Genomic DNA, 6,703 nt, shown 5'->3' with positions numbered 1-6,703 from the left:
GATATTCTCCATATTATCTAAAGTACAATACATACTATTTCTCAGGAATAAAATGAGAGAAAGTGGCCTATTGTTTCGGAACTATTGAGAGCATACAGTGTCATAACGATGAAGTTTCAGACTAACTTGTAGGAATTTCTGATATGAGGACCATTTTAAGTAAATAAAATGAGAAAGAAGAAATAGAAGCTAACAATTTTGACTGCTTACTAGATGTGAAGAATTTTACATATGCTTATAGTAGGCAAAACAGTGCCTCCTCCAAAGCTTTCCACATTCTAATACTGGACTATGTAAGCATGTTTTCCATATGTAAAAGGAAGTTGACAAATGTGATTAAGATCACAGATGTTCAGCGGCAGAGACAATTGTAACTATTCAGTTGACCCCGATTTCATCACATTAGTCGCTAAAAGTAGAGAATCCAAATTTTTTTCATAGAAAGCTATGAAAATGGAGAGTCAGAGAAATGGCAGCATGAGAAGGTTCTGACTCATTATTGGTTGAGTTTTATTTCTCCAGGAGCCTAAAATGGATTAATGAGACAATTAAAAATGGATTAAGGTATTTAGCATTGAGTTTCATAGACATGATGTTTTTATTTATTGTTATCCAACCATTCTTTCTTTCTTTTTGGGGGGTACCCAGAATTGAACTCAAGCAGGACCTTGTGCTTGCCAGGCAGGCACAGCGCCACTGAGGTAAATTCCTGGCTCTTTATTATTTTTTAGTACATGTTTACAGTACCTACTGTTTGTATTCCACCTGTGGATTTGGTTCATATACATAACACATCTTGATTCTTTTTTGCATCCACTTCCCCTTTCCTCTCTTTACCCTTTCTCCTTCTCTTGGTCTCCTTTCCACTTACCAAAGATTTATCTCACTATTTCCTACTATCTCTCTTTTTTATTGCTCTTTATTTATATTTTGGATTTCTTACTTAAAAGAAAGCATGTGATATTTAAGCCTGTGTGTGTGATTTATTTCACTTAATATTATGTTCTTAAGTTGCACCCATTTTCCTACAAATGACTCAAGTTTATGCTTCTTTATAGCAGAGTAGTACTCCACTGTATATAAATACCTATGCAGCTGCGGCAGCATGGGGGACCCAGACCTTTTATTTGGGGGGGGGCAGAACTGTGAGGCCAGCAGCCTTCCCCAGCTGGCTGGGTCCTGCCGCCTCTCAAGGGGGTGGGGGCTGCCCGCTGGGCCTAGCACAACCTCCTGCCCTAAACCCGCCCCGCCCGGCCTGAGGGGAGGAACCGGCAGGGCCTCCTAGTGTGGCCCAGCTGCCTGAGGAGTTGCTGCCACTGTTCCCCACGCTCCAGACCTGAGGCGGCCCTCACCACTCAGGCCGAATCCATGAAGATCAGTGATGCCAAGAAGCCATCTTTCCCTTGGTTTGGCATGGTCATTGGGGAACTCGGGTAAAGCTCTCATGCTTTGAGCCTCTGGATATCACAGGAGAGGAGGAACAAGAGGAAGTTGAGAGCTTAAAAACTGTTCAGAAATATTTGACTTCTAATGTGGGATATGGATCCACTGCCATTTGGGATGTACACCCTGAACTGAAGGACTTAACGCTTTTTGGCCTAAGAAGGAACTTGCACTTTATCAGATTTCCAACCCAGGACCTGCTTACTTTTATCCAAATGGGAAGAGTTAAAAACTTCTCAACGTTACACATGGTGCTGTGTGCTACAGGAGGAGATGCTTCGAGTTTGAAAAAGATTTTCGTACAACTGGAAACCTCCACCTGCACAAACTGGTTGAACTTGCCTGGATTGAAAAGGGCTTGCTGTACATAGATTCTGTCAGTTTCAATGGCCAAGTAGAGTGCTATTATTTTGCTAATGCCTCAGAATCCGAGCGATGCCAAAGCTAGATGATCCCTGTCCACTTCTGGTAGTGAACATTGGCTCAGGTATTTTAGTCCATTCCAAACACAACTATAAGTGAGTGACTGGGACAAGTCTTGGAGGGGATACCTTTCTGAGCTTATGCAGTTTATTGGCTGTGAGAGTTTTGAAGAAGCTCTTGAAATGGCATCCAAAGGTGACAGCACCCAAGCTGACAAGCTGGCCAGAGATATTTATGGAAGAGTCCATGAAAAATTTGATCTGCCAGGTTGAGCTGTAGCATCTAGTTTTGGGAATATGACTTATAAAGAGAAACAAGAATCTTAGTAAAGAAGATCTGGCAAGAGCTACTTTGGTTACTATCACCAATAACATTGGTTCGATGACAGGAATGTGTGCTATAAATGAGAAAATAAACAGAGTTGTCTTCGTTGGAAAGTTTTTAAATGTAAATACTCTCTCAGTGAAACTTTTGACATACACACTAGACTACTGGTCAAAAGGTCAGCTGAAATTATTGTTTCTAGAACATGAGGAATACTTTGAAGCAGTTGGTATTCTTGGGCTGCCAAATTTCAGCTAAAGCATCAGAAATTTCTCTGCTAATAAATATTATAAAAGGAGCTGAAACTGGAGACATTTATTACTGCATTGTTTATTACTGGGAACCAAAGGATAAAAGAATAACATTGTTCTTGTTGTTTTCAAGTGTCAGGATGGTAAGCTCATGAATATTGTTGTTAAAAGAGAGAGCTCTGTAACATGAAGTATTTCTCATTGTATATAGCCATTGTTCAGACTTTAAAAGTAGTCCTACCTCTGATTATTGAGCTTCCTCTCAAAAAGATTTTCTATTCACTTTATGTAGCCAACATTGCAGTACTGTATGCTCAATCACAAATCTTAAAGTCCGAGAAACATTTTACATATGAAAAATAATTGATTCTGAGTATTTATTACAAGTCTGTTTTATGGGTGGTTTGATTACTTGTGAGCAAACAGTAACATACTCTGTATCAAAATTTATTGTAATAGCAAACAAAGATAATAATTTTATGTGATTTTAGAAATCGTAATGAGTTATTGTGGTTTTTCTACATATTCCCTCAGAAAAGCATGTTTATATGATCTTTCCCCAGAAGTATAACTTTCCTCAAATGCCATAACTTAATTGAATAAAATTTAACTGAAATACTGTTCATAAATGTTAGCCTGAACTTTAAAATTGCTGAAAAATGCACATATTTGTTAAACTACACTTTCTGTATTTTATGAGTTAATCAACAAGTGTTAAAGAATTGTACTGCCACATTTCCACTCTTATTAAATGTAAACTTGTGATTTTCACTGAAATTAACTATAGTAGAGTGTAAACTCCATGAGACCAAGGACTTTTTAAAGAGTTGTCCACCTCTGTATCTCCAATACCTGAAACAGAGGAAGCACTCAATAAATAAATGTTGAAAGAACTAAAAAAAAGTAAATACCACATTTCCTTTATTCATCTGTTGATATACATATTGGCAGTATCCAATATTTAGTTATTATGAGTGGGACTACTGTAAACACAGGTGGTCCCATATCACTGTCGTAAAATGTCTTTGACTCTTTTGGGATGATGCCTAGAAGGAGAACAGGCAGTCCAATGTCATTTCTCTTTTTAGTTTCTCCAGGAATATCCATACCAATCTCCATAATGATTATATTAGTTTACATTAGTCTCCAACCAACAATGTAGAAGGCTTTCTTTTTTTTCCTCACGGCCTGGCCAGTATTCATTATTAATTGATTTCTTGGTGATACTCATTCTTTCTGGAGTAAGATGGAATCTCAATGTTGCTTTGATTTGCATTTCTCTAATGGCTGATATGTTGGATATTTTTCTTGTATTTATTGGCCATTTGAACTTCTGAAAAGTATCCATTCATTTCACTTGCCCAGTATTTAATTAGGTCTTTTATTGGGGGGAGGGTTGTCTAATGTCATTGAGTTCTTTATATATTTTAGATGTTGGTACTGTGAGGAATAGCTGACAAATATTTTTTTTTCCATTCTGGAGATTGTTTCTTCCCTCTGATTTTTATTTTCTTTGCTGTATAGAAGTATTTTAATTTAATATCCCATTTGTTGATTGTTGATGTTATTTCTTATACAAAAGAGATTCTGTTTAGAAAGTCCTTGCCTACCCCTGTGTCTTCAAATGTTTTACCTGCTTCTTCTTCCAGCAGATTAAGTGGTTCTGTTTTCAAATTTTGATCTTGATTCATTTTTATTTTAGTTTATTACATAGTAAGATATATGGATCTACATTCAACTTCTGCGTGTGGATAGCCGGTTTTCCCAATACTATCTATTGAAAAGGTTAACTTTCTTCCAGCGCAAGGTTTTTGTCCCTTGGTCAAAAAACAGATAGATGAGTGTGCCTGGAGTTGTTTCTGAAACCTTTATTTAGTTTCATTGATCCAGATAGTTTTTGTTCCAGTACTATGTATTGATAAAAATGTTTTTAAAACACCCTGCAGTTCTGTAATAGAACTTGAAATGCAGGATTGTAATGTCTTCTTGTTTGCTCATGATGTCCAAGATTTCTTTTGCTATTCTGTGTTTCATCTGGCTCCGTATGAGTTTTAGAAGTTTTATTTCTGTTCTGTGAAGAATGCTGTTAGTATTTTGATTGAGATTACATTAAATGTATACATCAGTTTTAGTAGTATGATAATTTTAACTATGTTTTTCTGCCTATCCTTTAACAGAGAATTTCCATTTTTCAGTGTCGTCTATCATCTGTTTCACAGCACTGTAGCTTTCATTGTAGAGGTCTTTCACTTCCTTGGTTAAGTTAATTCCTCAGTATTTTTTTTTTCATGCTGTTATGAATCATATTGTCTTCCTAATTTCTTTCTCAGTGAACTTATTATTGGTAGATCAGAATGCTATGGATTTTTTTCTACTGATTTTGTTTCTTGTTATGCTGCTGCATTTGGTTATTAATTACAAGACTCTTTTCAATTCCTGGACATATCTCTTTTATTTCTTTTTCTTGTCTGATTTCTCTGGCTAATATTTTCATGTACTGTATTGAACAAGAGTGATATTATTAGAAATCTTTGTATTGTTTCTGATTTGAGAGGGAATTCTTTCAGTTTTTCCTCATTTAACATGGAGTTGGGAGTAAGTTTGTTATAGATAGTTTTTATTAGATTAAGATAAGGTCTTTTTAAATTTACTTTCTTAAAGATTTTGTCAACGGCTTTTTTCTGAATATAGAGAGGATCATGTAATTTATTTCCCTGTTTTTTAATGTAATATATTATATTTTTTGATTTGTGTATGGTGAATCATCCTTGGATCATTGGGATGAAGCCAACTTGGTCATGATTTAGGAACTTTTGGATGATTTGTTGCATTTTCCGTCAGTAACTTGTTGGGTATTTTTGTCTCTATGTTCATTAAAGACATTGGCATTATGTTTGGTTTTTGGTTGGATTCATGTATGGGTTTGCAATCAAGTTAATGCTAGCTTCTAGAAATGACTTTGATATTACACCTTCCATTGTAGTTTTATTAAAGAGTTTGAGGAGTATTGGCTTTAGTTCTAACCTGATGTTATTGTAGAATTCAGTAGCAAATTCACTGTGTCCTGGACTTTCTCACTTTGTTCATTTTATTTTTTTAATACTGATTTAATTTAATTGCCTGTTATTGGATTTTTCAGGGTTTTTATATCATCTTTGTTTGGTTTTGGTAAGTTGTATGTATCTAAGAATCTGTTTCATCTAAATTATCCAATTTATTGGAGTGAAGATCTTTGAACATGTAGTAGCTTATAGTGTTATAGAAGTTGGCAATGTCTGTTGTGATTTCATTTTTTAAATTTCTAATTGCATTGATTTGAGTGTTTCCTTTCCTCCTCCTCCTCCTCCTCCTTCTTCTTTTTTTTTTTTTGGTAAGATTTTCTAAGTCTTGCCTATATCATTTAATCTTTCAAAGAACAAAGACTGAGTCATTGACTGTTTGTATTTTTTTTAGTCTGAAATTCATTAATCTCTACTCTGATATTTACAATTCCCTTCCTTGTACTAGTTTTGGATTTGGATTGTTCATGTTTTTCTAGGATCATGTGGTGCACCATTAGTTTATTTATTTTGGCTTACTAGGGTCTTCTGACCTTGTCATTCACAGCTATTAACTCCCTCCTTAGAACTGCTTTCATTGGGTCCGATTGGTTATGGAATATAATACCAGCATTATTGTTTGATTGTGGGAGCTAATTCCTTCCTTGATTTCCTTTATGACCCATTGATTATTCAAAAGTATATTGTTTAATCCTTGTGTTTGCATAATTTCTGTGGGTTCTTTTGCCATTGATATCTAGTTATATTTTGCTATTATCTGATAATATGCACGGGATAATTTTGATTGTTTTACATTTACTTAAGAATGCTTTATTGGCTAGTCTGTGATCTCATTTGGAGAAAGTTCTTATGTGTTGCTGAGAAGAAGTAGCACATGTATTCTGTATATTGCTGTTGGGTGGAACACTCTATAGATATCTAGATGGTTTATTGATGGTTTTGATGTTGGAGAAACTGAGCTACAAACCAAAGAATGCAGGGCTCCTATACAAGTTATAACAGGAAAGAAAACACCCCTCCCCCATACCCACCAGAATGGGTCTCACTAACACTTGCCTATTGTGCTAATTTCAGCCTGTTGGAGCCTAATGGATTTCTGATTGGCAGAACTTTAAGAATATTTTTGTGTTGTTTCAAGCCAATACATTTGTGATTATCTCTCACAAAATAATAGAAAATAAATACAACACTTCATGCCATTTA

The 6,703-nt window shown here is 35.4% G+C and overlaps 1 pseudogene; it reads left to right on the top strand.

The window, feature by feature from the left end:
- Nucleotides 1-1,368: 1,368 nt before the first annotated feature.
- LOC101709373 (pantothenate kinase 3 pseudogene) lies at nt 1,369-2,448 on the top strand (annotated as a pseudogene).
- The last annotated feature ends 4,255 nt before the right edge of the window (nt 2,449-6,703 follow it).

Source organism: Heterocephalus glaber, unplaced genomic scaffold (genome assembly GCF_053883595.1).
Source record: "Heterocephalus glaber isolate CG9 unplaced genomic scaffold, H.glaber_assembly_v1.0 deba00001481, whole genome shotgun sequence".
Taxonomy (NCBI): Eukaryota; Metazoa; Chordata; class Mammalia; order Rodentia; family Bathyergidae; genus Heterocephalus; species Heterocephalus glaber.
The sequence above is the reverse complement of the archived record's forward strand: the minus strand, read 5'-3'. Positions and strand labels throughout refer to the sequence as shown.